Here is a 20,192-nt window from a genome sequence, read left to right as displayed (position 1 = left end):
ACAAAGAATTGTTCAAACTCAATACTCAAGAAACATTGAAACCACTCAAGAAATGGGCAGAAAACAGGAAGAGACACTTTTCCAAAGAAGACACACAAATAGCCAACAGACCATGAAAAAGTGCTCCACATCCTTTGTCATCAGGGAATTCAAAACCACAATATGATACCACCTTAAATAAGTTAGAGAGGCTAAAATGAACAGGACAGGAAACAATAACTATTGGCAAGGATGTGGAGAAAGGGGAACTCTCTTACACTGTTGGTGGGAATGCAAGCTGGTGCAGTCCCTCTGGAAAACAGCATGGAGTTTCCTCAAAAAGTAAAAAATAGAGTTGGCCTACATCCCAGCAATTGCACTCCTGGGTATTTACCTCAAGGATACAGATGCAGTGAAAAGAAAGGGCTCATGCTCCTCAATGTTCATAGCAGCAATATTCGCAAGAGCCAAACTGTGAAAGGAGCTGAGATGTCCTTTAACAGAGGAATGTATAAAGAAGATGTGGTACATACACACCATAGAATGGTATTGAGCCATCAGAAGGGATGAATGTCCACCATTTGCATTGACATTAATGGAACTGGAGGGGGTTATGCTAAATAAATTCAGTCAAGCAGAGAATAACAATAATCATATGGTATCACTCATATGCAGAACACAAGGCACAGTGTGGAGGACCACAGGGGAAGGGAGGGAAAACTTAATGGGAAGAAATCAGAGAGGGAGACAAACCATGAGAGACTCTTAGTCATAGGAGACATACTGGAGGAGAGGTAGGTTGGGGGGCAGGGTAACTGGGTGATGGGTATTAAGGAGTAACCATGTGGTGATGAGCCCTGGGTGCTACATGCAACTAATGAACCATTGACCATTATATCAAAGACTATACCTTGGCTAACTGAATTTAAATTAAAAATGTAAAAAACTTAAAAAAAGAAAAGAGTTATTACAAAGAATATCACAAAAATGCAAAGGATCTTTAGAGAGTACTATGAGCAAGTAGAGGCTGATACCTTGGACAACCTAGAAGAAATGGATAAGTTCCTAAAAACAACCTGGAATGAACCATGAAGGGGTTCTGAACAGACTGATCACTAGTGAGCACAGAGTGTGGACAGAGGCCAGGGAGACATGAAAGACTGACTGCTTTTCTATGAGGATACACTGAGGAGTGGGGCCCTGAGCTCTCAGCTCCAGGGCTAGAGATAGGGAGACCATGATGTTCATTCTCATCCCAAAACATTGGGATTATTCTCTGAATATTTTCAGACCATAATGCTTTGAAAATGAAAGTTAATAACAAGAGGAAAGGTGAGAAGAACTCAAATACATGGAGGCTAGAGAGCATCCTACTAAAGAATGTATGGGTCAACCAGTCAATTCAAGATGAATTTTAAAAATTCATGGAAACTCAAGAAAATGAAAACACAACTGTTCAACATCTTTGGGATATAGCAAAGGTGGTCCTAAGATGGAAGTATATAGCACTACAAGCCTTTCTCAAGAACCAAGAAAGGTCTCAAATACACAACCTAACCCTACACCTAAAGGAGCTGGAGAAAGAACAACAAAGAATGCCTAAACCCAGCAGGAGAAGAGAAATAATAAATATCAGAGCAGAAATCAATGAAATAGAAATAAAAAAAAAAACCCAATAGAACAAATCAACAAAAGTAGGAGCTGGTTCTTTGAAAGAATTAATAAGATTGATAAACCCTGGCCAGACTTATCAAAAAGAAAGGAGAAAGGATCCAAATAAATAAAATCATGAATGAAAGAGGAGAGATCACAACCAACACCAAAGAAATACAAATAATTTTAAGAACATATTATGAGCAACTATACACCAGCACATTTGACAACCTGGAAGAAAGACATATAAACTACCAAAACTGAACCAGGAAGAAATAGAAAACCTGAACAGACCCATAAGCAGTAAGGAGATTGAAGCAGTCGTCAAAAATCTCCCAAAAAACAAGAGCCCAGGGCCAGATGGCTTCCCAGGGGAATCCTACCAAACATTTAAAGAATAATTAATTCCTGTTCTCCTGAGACTGTTCCAAAAAAATAGAAGTGGAAGGAAAACTTCCAAACTCATATTATGAGGCAAGCATCACCTTGATCCCAAAACCAGACAAAGATACCATCAAAAAAGAGAATTACAGACAGATATCCTTGATGAACACAGATGTGAAATTTCTCACCAACACTAGCCAGTAAGATCCAACAGTATATTAAAAGGATTATTCACCACGACCAAGTGGGATTTATTCCAGTGCTGCAAGGTTGGTTCAACATCTGCAAATCAATCAGTGTGATACAATACATTAATAAAAGAAAGAACAAGAACCATATGATACTCTCAATAGATGCTGAAAAAGTGTTTGACAAAATACAGCATCCTCTCTTGATCAAAACTCTTCAAAGTGTAGGGATAGAGGGTACATACCTCAGTATCATCAAAGCCATCTGTGAAAAACCCACAGCGACTATCATTCTCAATGGAGAAAAACTGAGAGTTTTTCCACTAAGGTCAGGGACACGGCAGGAATGTCCATTATCACCACTGCTATTCAACATAGTACTAGAAGTCCTAGCCTCGGCAATCAGACAACAAAAATAAATTAAAGGCATCCAAATTGGCAAAGAAGAAGTCAAACTCTCACTCTGCAGATGACATGATACTTTACGTGGAAAACCCAAAGACTCCATTCCAAATCTGCTAGAACTTGTACAGGAATTCAGTAAAGTGTCAGGATATAAAATCAATGCACAGAAGTCAGTTGCCTTCCTATACACCAACAACAAGACAGAAGAAAGAGAAATTAAGGAGTCAATCCCATTTACAACTGCACTCAAAACTATAAGATACCTAGGCATAAACCTAACCAAAGAGGCAAAGAATCTGTACTCAGAAAACTATATAGTACTCATGAAAGAGACTGAGGAAGACACAAAGAAATGAAAATTATTCCATGCTCATGGATTGGAAGAACAAATATTGTGAAAATGTGTATGTTACCTAAAGCAATCTACATGTTTAATGTAATCCCTATGAAAATCCCATCCATATTTTTCAAAGAAATGGAACAAATAATCCTAAAATTTATATGGAACCAGAAAAGATCTCGAAAAGCCAGAGGAATATTGAAAAAGAAAGCCAAAGTTGGTGGCATCACAATTCTAGACTTCAAGCTCTATTATAAAGCTGTCATCATCAAGACAGTATGGTACTGGCACAAAAACAGACACATAGATCAATGGAACAGAATAAAGAGCCCAGAAATAGAACCTCAACTCTATGGTCAACTAATCTTTGACAAAGCAGGAAATAATGTCCAATGGAAAAAAGACAGTCTCTTCAACAAATGGTGTTGGGAAAATTGGACAGCCACATGCAGAAAAATGAAACTGGACCATTTCCTCATACCACACATGAAAATAGACTCAAAATGGATGAAGAACCTCAATGTGAGAAAGGAATCCATAAAAATCCTTGAGGAGAAAACAGACAGCAATCCCTTTGACCTCAGCTGAAGCAAATTCTTCCTAGGACCGTCACCAAAGGCAAGGGAAGCAAGAGCAAAAATGAACTATTGGGACTTTATCAAGATAAAAAAACTTTTGTACAGCAAAGGAAACATTTAGCAAAACCAAAAGAAAACTGACAGAATGGTAGAAGATATTTGCAACTGACACTTCAGATAAAGGGCTAGTCTCTAAAATCTATAAAGAACAAATAATCCAATCAAGAAATGGGCAGAGGACATGAACAGACATTTCTTCAAAGAAGACATCCAGATGGCCAATAGACATATGAAAAAGTATTCCACATCACTCATCATCAGGCAAATACAAATCAAAACCACAATGAGATGCCACCACACACCAGTCAGAATGGCTAAAATTAACAAGCTAGGAAATGACAGATGCTAGTGAGGATGTGCAGAAAGGGGGACCCTCCTACACTATTGGTGGCAATGCAAGCTAGTGCAACCACTCTGGAAAACAGCATGGAGGTTCCTCAAAAAGTTGAAGATAGAGCTACCCTACAACCCAGCAATTGCACTACTAGGTATTTACCCTGAAGATACAAATGTAGTGATCTGAAGGGGCACATGCACCTGAATGTTTATAGCAGCAATGTCCACAATAACGAAACTATGGAAAGAACCTAGATGTCCATCATCAGATGAACAGATAAAGAAGAAGTGGTATATATATATACAAAGGAATACTATGCAGCCATCAAAAGAAATGAAATCTAGCCATTTGCGACAACGTGGATGGAACTAGAGGGTATTATGCTAAGCGAAATAAGTCAATCAGAGAAAGACATTTATATGATCTCCCTGATATGAGGAATTTGAGAGGCAACATAGGGGGTTTGGAGGGTAGGAAGGGAATAAAGTGAAACAAGATGGGATTGGGAGGGAGACAAACCGTAAGAGACTCTTAATCTCACAAAACAAACTGAGGGTTGCCGGGGGAGGGGGGGTAGGGAGAGGGTGATTGGGTTATGGACATTGGGGAAGGTATGTGCTATGGTGAGTGCTGAGAAATGTGTAAACCTGGTGATTCACAGACCTGTACCCCTGGGGCTAATGATACATTATATGTTAATAAAAAAATAAAATAATTTTAAATAATTTTTTAAAAGAAAAGAATAGAATAGAATAAAATAGTAAGTGTGTACAGCACACTTTTATCCAAGTAGAATTCCTTGTTCTTTCTCATATGAACAGACCTGCATTGCCCATACTAATGACAGGCACAACAAGTTCAGTCCTCATTTATATAGTTGACCTTATGTTTTTCCTTTTGGTATTTGTATCTCAAAGTCAATGTCTCAATTGGTTTCTTAAAATAAGAAGAATAATAATGACATGGTCATGTAAAGGTCTGGATCTCCATGACCAGATAACATGGTAACATGGTTTTGGTTCAGGTAAGGATGAAGACACAACCTCTTCCCAAGAAGTAAAGCCCACACCCTGAGGGATACTGACACGCTTCACAGGTGATGAATTCCTTTGCTCCATGGAGTTGTCTGAGTGCAAAGATTACAGGCACCCTCCAGGGTTCATTCTGTTTTCTTCATAAATTCCCCAGTTCATGTCACAAGTGATCCACCAGGTCAGATTTCAGAACCCAGGATGGGCCATCAGGTGAGCAGCCACACACACACACACACACACACACACACACACACACACACACCACTTCCCCTGTCCCCTACCCTCACCAGGGAAGGATAACAGGGGCTTGTGTTCCATTGGGAGCACAATGAGCCACTCCCCGGGCTCCTAAACACCCTACATTTCTCCTCAATTTCTCCCCCTCACAAAGGACACTGTACCCTGTTACAGCTCTAGGCTATGCTTTACTTTTAAAAATAATTTCTTTTTAAAAGATTTTATTTATTTATTTGACAGAGAGAGACACATCAAGGGAGAGAACACAAGCAGGGGGAGTTGGAGGAGAATCAGGCTTCCCACCAAGCAGGGAGCCCAAGGTGTGACTCAATCCAAGGACCCTGGGATAATGACATGACCAAAGGCAGTTGCTGAATGATGGAGCCACCCAGGCACCCCTCAAAAATAATTTTGAATACTAGAAAGTGGTTCACAGAAGAGAAAAACACAACCCCCCACAGAAGATTCTTTGATTATTTCAGAAGACTATTTTCCCATTGTTTAATGAAAACAGGAGAGAAAAACACATAGACTTTCCCTTCCACTAGAAGATCTGATTCACTTCAGTGATTGAAAGAAGAGCAGGAAAAGAGAGGAACAGATGTTCTGATGACCCGTCATTCCAACCATCGAACTTTTGAAACTTCACCCACATGCAAAGAAAGAAGCACAAACCAAAATCTGGGCCTGGCAACCTGGAAAAGTCAGAATTGGAATGACAGGGACAGACGATGTGGTTGTGTGTGTTTGGTGAGGCTGGTGGCATGGAAGAAGGTTCTCTGCCAGCTCTCCACCTGTGCCTCACCTGTCCTTAGCCAGAAACATGCTCACAGCCCTGACTTGTCACAACAGTCACATGGGAGACACATAGCCACCCCTGTAGCCAGCCCTGCCCACAGCCTCTTGAAGAATGCACTCAGCTCTCCCCCTGAATCCCTATCAGCTCTAGGCAGACCTGGAACTCCCCTGTCTGCCACAAAGTTCTAGGACCCCCTCTTCTTCCAAAATTACACTGGCCCAAGACTTTCATGAGAAAGGAAGAAGGCTACCTTCTGAATAGTTAACACCTCCTTTCCTCTTCTGTCATATTTGTCTCCACTTACCTTTCTTTCTTTCTTTTTTTTTTTTTTTAGATTTTTATTTATTTATTTGACAGAGATCCCAAGTAGGCAGAGAGGCAGGCAGAGAGAGAGAGAGAGGAGATAGCAGGCTCCCTGCCAAGCATAGAGCCCAATGTGGGGCTCAATCCCAGGACCCTGGGATCATGACCCGAGCTGAAGGCAGAGGCCTTAACCCACTGAGCCACCCAAGCGCCCCACTCCACCTACCTTTCTACCTTGGCAAACATAGGTCACATAGCAATGGAACATGAACAGGCTCTGAGATCTGAATTTTTCATTGCAGCTTTCCAAGGACTACTTATGCAATGAGAAACTAGTTTATCCTTCCACAGTGTGTTTGAAAACTATAATCTACAGGAGAGTGAAAATCACTCCATTTTTACCTCACTCTTTGTGAAGTAGAACATGGTTTTCTTCATTGACTTCAATTCCAATTCATTTCCTTGCAGTGGTAGTTCCTTTGCTTCAGGGGTAGGATTTAGTAATTCCTCACCTGCATACAACAACCAGAGTTCATCACAACAAGTGCCCCCCATAATAGCCATTGCCTATTTAACTCCCCACCCCCAACACCTGCCCTCCAGCAACCCTCAGTTTATGCTCTAAGGTTGAGTCTGTTACCTCATTGGCCTATCTTTCTCCCCTCACTATGTTCATCTGTTTTCTTTCTGAAATTCCATAGGAGTGAAGTCATAGTGTATTGGTCTTTCCTTATGATTTTGCTTAGCTTAATCCACTCTAGATCCATCCACATCCTTGCACATGGTAAGATTTCATTCTTTTTGAAGCTGGGTCCTATTCCATTGTGTGTGTGTGTGTGTGTGTGTGTGTGTACACATATACACACACCTATCTCCCACATCTTCTTCCTCCAGTCCCCAGTGAATGGACATTAGGGCTACCTCCATAGTTTTGTTATTGTTGGTAATGCTGCCGTAAACATCATGGTGCCTGTACCTCACTGAATGTGCATTTTTTTGTCCTTTGGGTAAATACCTAGGAGTACAATGGCTGGATCCTAGGGTTTTCAGTTTTTAGCTTTTGGAAGAACCACCAGACTCTTTTCCAGAGTGGCTGCAACAGCCCGCATGCCTACCGACAGCGCAGGATGGTTCTGCTGTAAGCAGAACATTAACTGCCAGCAATTTCCTAAGGAGGAAATGGAAAACCTATGAGATAATCTGACTTGCCCAGTGTCAGGCAAGCAGTTATAGGAATTCACCCCAGAGTTCCTGACGCCAAGTCCCTGGAAGCCACCAGAATGTATCTGTACAGGAAAATTCCCAAAGACTCTCCTTCCGACTTCACCACCAATGAAACTAGAGAAAACATGGCATGTCGATCTATCTAGATGATACATTTAGTGAAACTACAAAGTCAAGCTTCAAATTTTAATTTGTGAAAATCTCTTTAGAATCATTTTGAATTTTCCCTCTGCCCTCATTGGAACTCTTTGGATGAAAAGACTAATCCATTAGGATACATCACCTTTGGCAAAGGACAAGACATCATCTAAGTCTCTATCTGACCACAAACAGCCACCTAACTCTAGATGCTGGCCATTCCACCACAGTCTAGGCCCAGTGGATTAAACACTGTTAGATGAAGGAACACATTCTAGATTCGAAACACACACCGAGCTCATCTTCCCTTTGTAATCAAAGTGATTGCCTAGGAAAGAGATGTTCCAAATACCTTTGTATGCCAGAAGTGAACAGAGAAAATGGAGTCCCCTGCCATGTTCTACCTGCAGGGAAACTCAGGAACCCTTGCACCCACTCTAGATTGGTGACAGCTGCTTCAGTTTGACTTTGTCACTCTGCTAGAGACAAGAGAAAAGCCCAGGCAGTTTGGGGTTAAAGAGAAGTTTTACCTCCCATCCTGAAATTGATGTGACATTGAGCCCAATTACCTGCTGCTTTCTTTGAATGCTGACGTCCTGTGACAAGCTGCATGACTGACTCAGATGTTGATTTCAAAACTTCAGGTCTCGTGGAGCCAGAGTGGAAAAGGATTTTCAGGTGGGGACAAGCAGGCACCTCCGACCTAAAGCCTGCACACCTGCTCCAATTCCTGGGAGAATGGGAGATACATGTTTGTTTCTTAAGTGGTAATTAGCTTCATTCTAAAGTTGACCAATGCTGTTGTCCTTTTTGGAAAAACAAAGTTACTCTTCCAAAAAAATACCAACTCATTGGTTTTAAATGCAACATGAGTTGGGTCTGGTTTATCCCTGGTTCCAGACACCCACCAGGAGGACCCTCCTGCACCATCCTGATGGCCCATTACCACCAAACTTGGAGACATGGGGCACAATTATGAGTGGGTGGGCAGCTCCAGGGGTTGTTACCACCGCTCTTGAGCCTGGGGAAACAGAGACTATACAGCTCATCACTCCCTCCTGTAGAAACAAGCTTCAGTGCCTCACCTTTCAAGGTCTCTCACCCAGCACCTCGCCACTGCCCTCAGTGCTGATTGGCTGCAATGTCTCCTCTTCCAGTGTCTTTCACATTGCAGTTCTCCACTGCATCCAGTGGTGGCAAGCAGCATTGCCATGCCTTCCAGTGACTCTCACACTACAGCTCACCACAGCCTCCAGGGTGTGAACCTTCACTGCTGGGCCTTCCAGCATCTCACAATGCACCTCACAACTGCCTCCACTGGTCTCAAGCTGCACTGGCACGTCTTCCACCGTCCCTAAGACTGCAACTCAGCATTGCCTCCAGTGGAAGAAAGCCACACCGAGTGGCCTTCCTATGCCTTGCACTACGTCTGTCCACTGCATCCATTGTCTGGAAGCTCCAGCAGCACATCTTCCAGTGTCTCACCAGTAGCAACTGACCACTGCTTCCCTTGGTGGAAAGCTGAATTGATTCATCTTTCAGCATTTATTGCACTGGAGCTCAGCATTGCCTCCAGTGGTGGAAGGTTGAATGATGAGAGCTGCTTGATGGCATGGAAGTGCAGAAGTCTGTCACTGGAGGCAGTCCTTAGCTGCATTGGGAGAGCTGCTGGGAGACTGCAGCTTGCAGGCACTGGAGGCAGTGTTGAACTGCATTACAAGACCCTGGAAGAATTGGAAATGTCAGTTCCCGCTGCAGTTTAGCTGCAGCGCGAGGGATGCCAGAAGGATTTGCAGTACTTCCGACGGCCATGAGAGGTAGTCTTGAGATGCAGTGCAAGACCATGGATGGTGTGGCTGTGTAGCTTGTCGCCATTGGAGGCTGTGCTGAGCTGCCATGAGGGACACTGGAAGGAGTGACAGTGTGACAGTGAAGTATCCCGCCACTGGAGGCACTGGTGAGCTTCAGTTTAGGATGATGCAAGGAGTGGCAGTGCAGTTTCTTTTTTTTTTTTTTTTTTAAGATTTTATTTATTTATTTGAAAGAGATCACAAGTAGGCAGAGAGGCAGGCAGAGAGAGAGAGGTGGAGGCAGGCTCCCTGCTGAGCAGAGAGCCTGATGCGGGGCTCGATCCTAGGACCCTAAGATCATGACCTGAGCTGAAGGCAGAGGCTTAACCCACTGAGCCACCCAGGCGCCCCGGCAGTGCAGTTTCCTACCACTGGAGGCACTAGTGAGCTGGAGGGAGAGTCAATATCTGTTTCCACCACTGGAGGCAGTGGTCAGCTGCAGTGGAAAGGATACCAGAATGCTTTGCAATGCTGATTACCGCCACTGGAGGCAGTGGTGAGCCATACCTTGAAAGGAACAAGGAGGCATGACACTGCAGCTTGCCTCCGCTGGAGGCAATGTTGAGTTCCAGTGTGAGATGCTGCATAATGCTGCAATGCCCTTTCATGCCACTGGATGCAGTGGTGAGCTACAGTGTGAGATGCTGGAAGGTGGGGAAATGTCAGTTCCCATCACTGGCAGCAGAGGTCAGCTGTAGTGAGACTTCTGAGAGACTCCAGGAGGTTTAGCAGTGCTTCTTACGGCCACCAGAGACAGGGTTGAGATGCAGTGTAGGACCAGTGATTGTGAGGTTGTGCAGCCTGTCACCACTGAAGACAGTGGTGAGTTGCAGTGCTTGACTCTGGATGGAGTGGCAGTGTCGGTTCCCACCACAGGAAGTATGAGATCTCAGTCCAAATCTCATGAGAACTCAAGCAGTACTCATGACATTTTTACCCAAATATCATGAGAACTCATTCCAAATATGAGATGAGAACTTATTCCAAAGCTCAAGAGATCTCACTTGAAGTCATCTGAGAACTCAGGCAATTCTAATGAGAATTCTATCCGAATCTATTGATGTGGGTAGAATTCAAATGTTGGAAAAGAAAAAACAAAACTGGGGCATCATGTTGCCTGATTTTAAGCTTTACTACAATGCTGTATTCACCAAGACAGCATGGTACTGGCACAAAAACAGACACATAGACCGGTGGAACAGAGTAGAGAGTCCAGATATGGACCTTCAATTTTATGGTCAAATAATCTTTGACCAAGCAGGAAAAAATGCACAATGGAAAAAAGACAGTCTCTTCAATAAATGGTGCTGGGTAAATTGGAACAGCTATGTGTAGAAGAATGAATTGGATAGAAATCTCATAAAAACCATTTTAAATATTGTGAGAACTCACAGACATCATGCGGTATCTGTCCAAATCCTGTGAGATTGCAGTCCAAATCCCATGAGAATTTACTTCAAAGCTTGAGAGATCTCAGTCCAAATCTCCTGAGAACTCAGGCAATTCTCATGACAATTTTACCCAAATATATTGATTTGGGTAGAATTCTCAAAAAAAATTGGGTAGAAACCTTGTGAGAAGTCATTTCAAGTATCGTGAGAATACAGAGACATCGCATGACCTCAGTCCAAATCCTGTGAGGTCCAGTCCAAATCGCATGAGAACTTATTTCAAAACTTGACAGATCTCATTCCAAACCGATTTGGGCAGGAAGCTGATGAGAATAGACGATTCAGCCTGCACAGCTGCCCAGTGTTTGGAGTGCTTTCTCACTAGGATCATATTGTGACCATCTGGGATTATGGGCTGGGACCATGGGGATCCCCTGAGGACCCCTGCTGAGGCAAGCTCTCCAGGGCTAGAGTTGAGGCTAGTGGTCAGGCTGAGAATCAGCCTCTGGGTTTGTGGCCCAAGGTTGGGGAAGGCACCAATGGTGGGGGTGGCCTCACGGGGTCATGCAGGTTTATTCTGCTCTGAGGGTTTTGCAGAGTTCCAAACAGCACAGTTACTTCCTGGGTGGCAGGCAGAGTCCTGGGGTGTGGCTAAACAGTCCCCAGTCTGGAGGGCTTGGGGGCCAGAAACCCAACCTAGGGTGAGAATTAGGGCCTAGGGACATGGCAGGCCCGATCTGACAGCGCTGAGGAAGGCTCCCCAAGGGGCTGAGTAGAAGGAGAGGGTGGCCAGCATTCTGAAGTGATTTGGGCCAACCACGTGCCTGGCATTTAGAACACTTTCTCACACAGTTCGGGCTGTGACCCCTCGGGACCATGGGCCAGGCCCAGGTGACTCCCCTAAAGGCCCCCACCACCAGAAACAAGTTTACCGGGGGTTTCTGGACAATTCTCATTAACTTTCTGCCCAAATGATATGGACTTGGGCAGAAAGCCCATGAGATTCAGCTGGCACTGTTTGGCGACTCAGCCATACCTGCCTGGTATTTGGAATGCTTTCTTGCTAGGTTTGTCTTGGGACCATCTGGAATCATGGGCTGCGTCCAGGCAGCTCCCCTGAGGCCTCCTGCTGAAAGGAGCAACTTGGGCAGACTTGAGAGCAGGGGTCAGGTTGAGCATCAGGCTCCGAGTTTGTGGTCCAGTTGTGGGGGGCGGGAACTGACAGTGGGGGTGGCCTTAGGGAGACATGCAGGTTTCTCCTGCTCTGAGGGTTTTGCACATCTCAAATGGCATGGTTTCCTCCTAGGTGGCAAGCAGAGTCCTGGGGTGTGGCTCAGTGGTCCCCAACCTGGAGGGCTTGGGGGCAAGACGTCTGGGGACAGAAGCCTGAAAACCCAACCTAGGGTTAGGGTTAAGGTCTAAGGGCATGGAAGGCCCGATCTGCCAGCACTGAGGCAGGCTCCCCAGGGGACTGAATACAGGGCAGGGATTGCAGGCGTTCTGAAGCCATTTGGGCCACGTGTGCACCTGGTGTTTAGAGTGTTTTCTCTCGAGATTCAGGACTGCAACAGCTCAGGAACAGGGGCCATGCCCAGGTGCCTCCCTCAAGACCCCTGTCACCAGCAGGGAGTTTGCTGGTGGTTTCTAGCCAATTCTCAGGAGCTTTCTGCCTGAGATATTGATTTGGGCAGAAAGCTCCTGAGAATTGGCCTGTGTTATGCAGAGATTTGGGCTGTGTTTGGAGCACTTTCTTGCTAGGTTTGTGTTGTTATGATCTGGGACCCTGGGCCGGGCCCATGTGGCTCTGCTGAAGGCCTCCACTGAGGCAAGCTCGCCAGGGGAAGAGTTGAGGCGGGGGTCAGGCTGATTGATTGGTAACCTTGTTCTTAGCCAGATATTGTTTCCTATCTTCTGGGGTAGGGGCCTGTTGCACTGATTATCAGGAGTATTTGTACTACCCTTGCCACAGGGCCAGGCTAACTAATATGCTCAGGTTTGCTCTCTGTGCCTTTTGTTCCCTGAAGACTTTCCATATAGCTTTAGAGGATGGGAATGAAAATGGCTGCCTCCCAATCTCTGGCCTGGAGGAGCTGAGAGCTCAGGACCCCACTCCTCTGTGAGCCCTCAGAGAAAAGCAGTCAAGCACTCCTGTCTCCCCTTTCTCCATCCGCACTCCATGTTCACCCAGCCTGTGACCCAGCATTCCTATCTCAGGCACACGACCCCTTTGGGGTCTCCAAACCCTGTGGCCTCCTGTGGGGCACACTGGCTCAAGGCTCCCTCCCCTGCGGTTTATCTTTCTATATAGCACCTCAGATTCACTTCTCTGCTTGTTCCACCTTGCAGAAAGTGTTTGCTTTTCTATTTGTAGAATTGAAGCAATTATTTTCTTAGTTCACCAGGTGAGTTTGCAAGTGTTCAGAATGATTTCATAGCTATCTAGCTGTCTTCCTGGGACCTGACGAAACTAAGGTCTCCTTTGCCATCTTGGACTCCTCCAAAAAAAAAAAAAAAAAGTTTTTTGTTAATGTGGTTGGTGCCCACCCTTTCTAGTGTAATTGTTATTATGTGTGTGAATCTAGTTATCTCTTGATATTTGAGGGCTCTATGTTTTGCATAATGGAAAATAATTTTGTTTTCATTAGAAGCTTAAGACTTGTAATACATATCAAGGAGCACATGACATAATTCTGCCCACAGGCCTTTACTTATAGCCTTAGTTTAGTAAAACTCAGTTTGAGCTTTATTATTTCTTGGTTTCCTGCACTGAAATGTAGTGTTTTATCTTAAAACAATCTAACAACCTCATTTTGTTTAAAAAAAGAAAAAATTCCCTAAAGCATTACAAATGTTAAATTAGGTTTGCTTTCTAAAATTTGAATGGATTATAACCTCCAAGCCAATATGAGTCAATTGTAGCAGCTATTTAAATACATATTTGGGAAAACGAATGCTTTTTAGGTTATATTTCTGGAAGGTTAGAGGAGAACCTTGTAATAGTTGCCTCTGGACTAGAAAGGGGAGGGAATACATGTGGGACAGGAGGAGGGGGTGAGGGGAGTCTTCCTTTTACTCTATATTCTTTGTCATCCTTTACATATCAATCCATGCAAATATCTTTATTTTTAAATTTTCAAGAATTAAAAACAAATAAAAGCTAATTTCCAACCTCATGCCAGATATTTTAATTAAGAGCATTTGAGTAGGGAATCATGAATTTACATGAATTTACATGATTGTTGTAGAATGTAATGTTCAATTATATTAATGTTGTAATGCAATGTTCATTTCTTTGGTTTCCTCAGGAATGTGACATTTTTATGAATGCGATGATAACATTTAGAATTATCTCCAGAATGAATGCATGGTATCAATATTTACCATTTGTCACTGGCAGTTATCATAGTCTTCACATCAACTAGATCAACAATCTAGTTTTTGCCTCTAAATGACATTTTTTGAATCCATTCCCCTTGATAACAAAGAACTCAAGTATTTTCACAGAGGTTCTCCGGAATTAAGTAAGTGAAATGTAATTGACATGTGTACAACATATGGTTTCGATATTTTGTATACACTGGGGAATGGCAAGTACAGGCTTCCAGTTAAGGAAGGAATAAGTCACAGTGATGATAGGTACAGCAAAAGGAATATAGTAAATGATATTGGAATCATTAGAATTGGAAGAGTCCCATTTCATTCATTATACAGAACATTTTGGTTTCTTCGTGTCAGTTTTATTGTATATTGGCCATTTCCTAAAGGTAATACAACCAAAATGACCCAGCAGAATTTTTGAGCCTGTTGTACTCTTCATAAAGAATTTTACTCTGCTCATTTCCATTTCATTTCTCTTGATGTTTTTCAATTTTGTTCTCAATATCCATGCATTTTCGGCAATATCTCACTTTTGTGTTGCTTCCAATATAGACCTCACTTGTATATTTTTATTGCCCGTTTTTTTTCATGTCATTCTCATCTCATTCTTATGATCTTATGTCTCTTGTCCTCACTCTCTTGTTCTGTAGAGGGGATTGCTTCATTAAGTGTTTTCTAATTTGATGGATCTATGTTTGGTCACATACTCTGTCTGCTCTAATGTCTGCAACATTATTCAGGTACTTTTTTTTGTTTTTCCTTTTTCCTTCTAGTATATCTATCTATCTATATAGGTAGATATATATAGATACTATATATATCTTTATATATATCTATGTGTGTGTGTGTGTGTGTATATATATATATATATATATATATATATATATATATATATATTCTAGTCTGGTTTCTAAAGTCATCCTCAAAAGAAATGAGTTCCTGGACCAACTAGGTTGCGAGAGGCTCATGGACAGAAGGTCGTGTATATTTGTTAATGCTGAGAGGCAATCATTTTGTGTGCATATGTGTGTCCCAATAATTTTCCTTATAATCAAGGGTTATATATATGAATAATTTTAACCTTTGCTGTTTTGTAGCCAAGATTAATAACTGGGGAAGTTCCTTGTGAATATTTGCCTCTACTCTACCTCGTTGTAAGATTTTTTTCTTTCAGAAAAGGCTTGTTGGTGTAATTTCTTGTGCAGCCCTACCTTCTCTGTTTTTCTTAGATTCAAACTCAAGAGAGACTCTCATCTTGACTTTCTGGTTATCCTTCAATATGTCTGCTGTTCATTATGAGACTCTTTTTAAAGCTTATTTTTCTTTATTCAACCATCAACAGTTGGGTCTAATCCTTTGTTAAAGAGTGGACGAGCTTTGGCACAAAATGAGGTTTCAATTAAAAGGAAAGGCTTGATTCCACTCCTATTTTTAATTCCCATGCTTGCATGGCATCTTGGGTTAGTGTTCATACACAATCACAGGGAAACTGACTTTTCTGCTGAATTCTTAAGATGCATAATTAAGTACTTAAAAATTAACAGTACTAGGGCGCCTGGGTGGCTCAGTGGGTTAAGCCGCTGCATTCGGCTCAGGTCATGATCTCAGGGTCCTGGGATCGAGTCCTGCATCGGGCTCTCTGCTCAGCAGGGAGCCTGCTTCCTCCTCTCTCTCTCTCTGCCTGCCTCTCTGCCTACTTGTGATCTCTGTCTGTCAAAAAAAAAAAAAAATTAACAGTACTTAAGAATGAACAATTCAGGACTAAATGAATTAATAAAAAGATAACACAGAAATAGCTTTATAATAAAATTTCAGAGTAACAAGATAAAATAAATTTTAAAAATATTCTTATATAATAAATGAGAGGTAAGCATGATTTCTTTAGAAAACTATTCCTTTATTTTGAAAAATAGAATTGTCAACTCAAGGAAGGTTAATTAAAATCTAGGAAATGTCTGTCAGCCAAAAATGAATTGTACTTCAGGGATATTCAAAACTCCTTATTAAGATTTAATATTTTAAAAATTGGGACTGTCTGCATAGTAAATTTTTTATGCAGGCATATTTCACATTAATGTATTGAATCAATCAGAAAATGGATAATTGCAAGTCAGGTATCACACGTAAAATAAATTATTATTGCTAATGTAATAATATAAGTAACGTAATATAATAATTCTTATGTTTCTATGTATCTACACAAATACTCATCTATCTATTATAATTATTTTAAAGTATAAATTTAGGGGGCGCCTGGGTGGCTCAGTTGATTGGGCAACTGCCTTCGGCTCAGGTCATGATTCTGGAGCCCCAGGATAGAGTCCTGGATGAGGCTCCCTGCTCAGCGAGAAGCCTGCTTCCCTCTCTGACCCTCTCCCCTCTCATGCTCTCTTTCTCTCACTCTCTCTCTCTCAAATAAATAAAAATAAAAAATATTAAATGTAAATTTAGTTCTGTTGTGTAGGAATTTGAAATTGGATACTTTTCACAAACTCACATTTGTCAGTTATAATTATTTTTATTTCATTTATTTTTATAAGGTTTATTTATTTATTTGAGAGAGAGAGAAAGAGAGAGAGAGAGAGAGAGAGAGAGAGAACACAAGCACCAGCAGGGGGAAGGGCAGAGGGAGAAGGGGAGAGAGAGAGAAAAAAATTCTCCAGCAGATTACCCATTTGAGCGCAGAGACCAATGAGGGGCTTGATCCTACAACCCCGAGACCATGATCTGAGCCAAATTCAAGAGTTGGATGCTTAACCAACACAGTTACCCAAGTGCCCCAGTTATAATTATTTTTATAGGTGAACTTCGAGCCATCATTTTGAACATGATGATCAATTATAAATTTATATCTCCAATCAAAATTTCTCTCTGAGCTTTAGCCCTAGATATTCAAACTCGGCCTGTTTTGAGCTATCCCACCCCTCCCCCAGCTTGAGCTCCTCCCTTACCTCACTAGGCACTATGCTTCAGAAGCCACACACCAAAGCCAAGACGCAGAGACTTGTCCCAAACTTCTTCCTCTCCCTCCTTCTCCACAGCCAACAAACTGTCATGTTTTGTTAATGCTATCTCCGATCACATGAATTTGTCTACCCCCAAGCTCCAGGCTTCTGTGATGACTATACTGTTTTGCTACAAAAGTTACCTAATGGGTCTAATGCTCACATCACCCCACCTCCAATCCAGTTTCTCAATGATGGCCAGAGTTTTCTTCTAAAGTGCAGATCTGATCAAGTAATTGAAAGTATTCTGTGCAACGTCTGGGAAGCGTCCCTCTTCGGATGGGATGTGCCTTCTTCCTTCTCTCCCATTACTCTTGCTAAAGGCCAGGAAGCAGACTAGGCTGGCTGGGGCTAGAGCAGCCATCTTCAGCCACAAGGTGGAAGCCATGTATTGAGAATGGGTCGACTAGTTAGGAGAAGCCGATAGTCCTAATATAGTCCTAATGACTGCAGCATCTACACAGTAGCCTGGAATTCTTGGACTTTTGCGAAAAAGAAATGAACTTAATTTTTATTTTAAGACATTGATATTTTTACTATCACCCTAATAAATCTGTATAGGCATTACCAATAAGTCTGGTTTGATGTGTCATAGTATATTGTTTATGCCCAATTTCTAATACAGCAGTTAATTTGGTTGGGTTTAGCATTGCTCTTGTAGGCCAATTATCCCCCCCAAATTCTCCATCTTCCGTACTCAATTGTTTGAAATCTTATTTTTGAGCAGGTCCCCTCCACTATCTCTAAGGATGCTTTTCTACTATAAGGCCATCTTGGTTGTGCTTGTCTGGAGAGCCACTGCTCTCACTTCTGCAAACACGTCTGCCATTGGGCAAGTAACACACTTCTCTGTGGCTGCAGCTTCTCCCACGCCACTTGATCTCAGTGTGAGCCAACCCACGTCCTTCCTTAAGGCCCCAAAGCACAGCTGATCCTAAGCTATAGCACTGGAACAAGAATTAACAGAAGGCTTGCAGTTAATAAGAACACAAACTAAAATCTGTTTTCTAAACAGATAAAAATTGCCCAAATGCCCAATTTTCCTAATTTAAACAAAAGCGTGAAGTTCGGTTTATGCCAATCCTTTTGTCTTATTGGGTTTTTACTGGTTGACAGTGGGGCAACATAGATTCAAACTGCTGTTTATAAAATATTTACATCTTTTGCAGTGGGCTGTAAGCACACCCGCCTTACTTTCCCTGCACACAGGGACATTTGCTTTGTTCTCCTGGACACTAGCTTCCAAGGCTGCTCACTCTCCAACTATTCTAGAAGAAGGAGGTCTGACACAAAAGGCCAGGTAATGTTCACAGGACATGCAGATATGCAAGACCCATGGAGAACTGTCTCCCAACAGAAGGCCATTATGTCCCTTGCAGGGTACCCCAAACATTTAAGATACTTCCTTGAGTAATATTAAGAGCAGCAAAACACTTTTAGAATGTACTCCTCCTGGAAAATTATCCATGGCATGTAGTTACAGAGAAAAAGAAGTGTTCTATCAAGAAATTGTTAGGATTGCTAGCCAAGAACCTGAGAATATGAATAGCCTTAGAAACCCTATTTATAACCTCTTGTGTTACATCATAATAATCTGTGCTAGACATTTATTTCTTGGCATCACAACACGATTGATGATAATCAGAAGTTCTTTGCAGATGAAAACGATTGCTCTTGTAGTCTGTATGGGCTTAAATGACAGATCATGCAATTCCAGGCTTCCCAAATTTCACACGACCCTTTCCATTTGGGGAGACTTACACCTGGTCTGCAGCTTGTTATTTCCTTTTACTTATTTCCTATTTTGATTTTGTATGCATCCAAAATGTTCTATATATTTTTAAAGATTTTATGTATTTATTTGACATAGAGAGAGCACAAGTAAGCAGAGCATCAGGCAGAGGGAGAGGGAGAAACAGGCTCTCTGTTGAGCAGGGAGCCTGATCCAGGGCTCAATCCTAGAACTTGGGATCATGACCTGAGCTGAAGGTAGCTGCTTAATCAGCTGAGCCACCCAAGAGCCCCCCAAATGTTCCACATTTAGTGTGACATGTGAAATGGTATGATATTATAAAGAATTTTTAATTCTTGCCAGCTGAAGTAACTTTACCTTTAGTCCCTTATTTATGGTGGAAATACCACAACTCTCATAATTTACAGCATGTTTTGTTCTTTCATTTTTCTTTTCTGGGATGGTATAATATGGTGAGAAAGCTATGATTTTTAAAAGAAAGAAAGAGACAAGTCACCCTAATTGAATCTGAATTCTGAATTTTATGTCAACTTTTAAGTGACTGTGACTTTGGGAATTAAAATTCTATGTCCTTCAATTTGTCAATTAAAAAAACATGTGGGTATGATACACACCTCCTAGTTTGTAACATTTATGTATACATTTATTTAGTGGTTCATAGAAATAGCTATTTTGAAAACTAAAATATTTGCAATGTTGGTCAAAACAATATCCCTACATGGCTGGAACAGATGCTGAGGTTTTGAGGTTTTATGCAAAGGAAGCTCTAATTTGTTTATTAAGTTCATTTCAAATTTTCACTTGTTAAATTCTCTTAAAACGCATGGTCTTATACTGTCGCCATTTTGAATGTCAAGCTAGGAGACCAGGTGCTGCACAGGCTGTCTGCTGCCGGGCCGGCACTGGCTGCTTTTCCCAAACTTCTTTATGTAGTGGTATTTGCCTTGACCAGTTCACTGCTTTGAAGGGACTGTTCCAAAGCCTGGTATTCTCAGAAAGTGGGCTTTGACAGAAAGCTAGGAGATGATTATGTGTGTAGACGGAGGGATGTTTGTGGTCACACGTGCACACACACACACATAGACAGAGGTGAGTGTATAATGTATGCCCATTACTAATTAATGAAATGCAATAGGACTGACATGTGGATCCGAAG

Source organism: Mustela nigripes, chromosome 8 (assembly GCF_022355385.1).
Source record: "Mustela nigripes isolate SB6536 chromosome 8, MUSNIG.SB6536, whole genome shotgun sequence".
Lineage (NCBI taxonomy): Eukaryota > Metazoa > Chordata > Mammalia > Carnivora > Mustelidae > Mustela > Mustela nigripes.
This window is presented reverse-complemented; position numbering follows the sequence as displayed.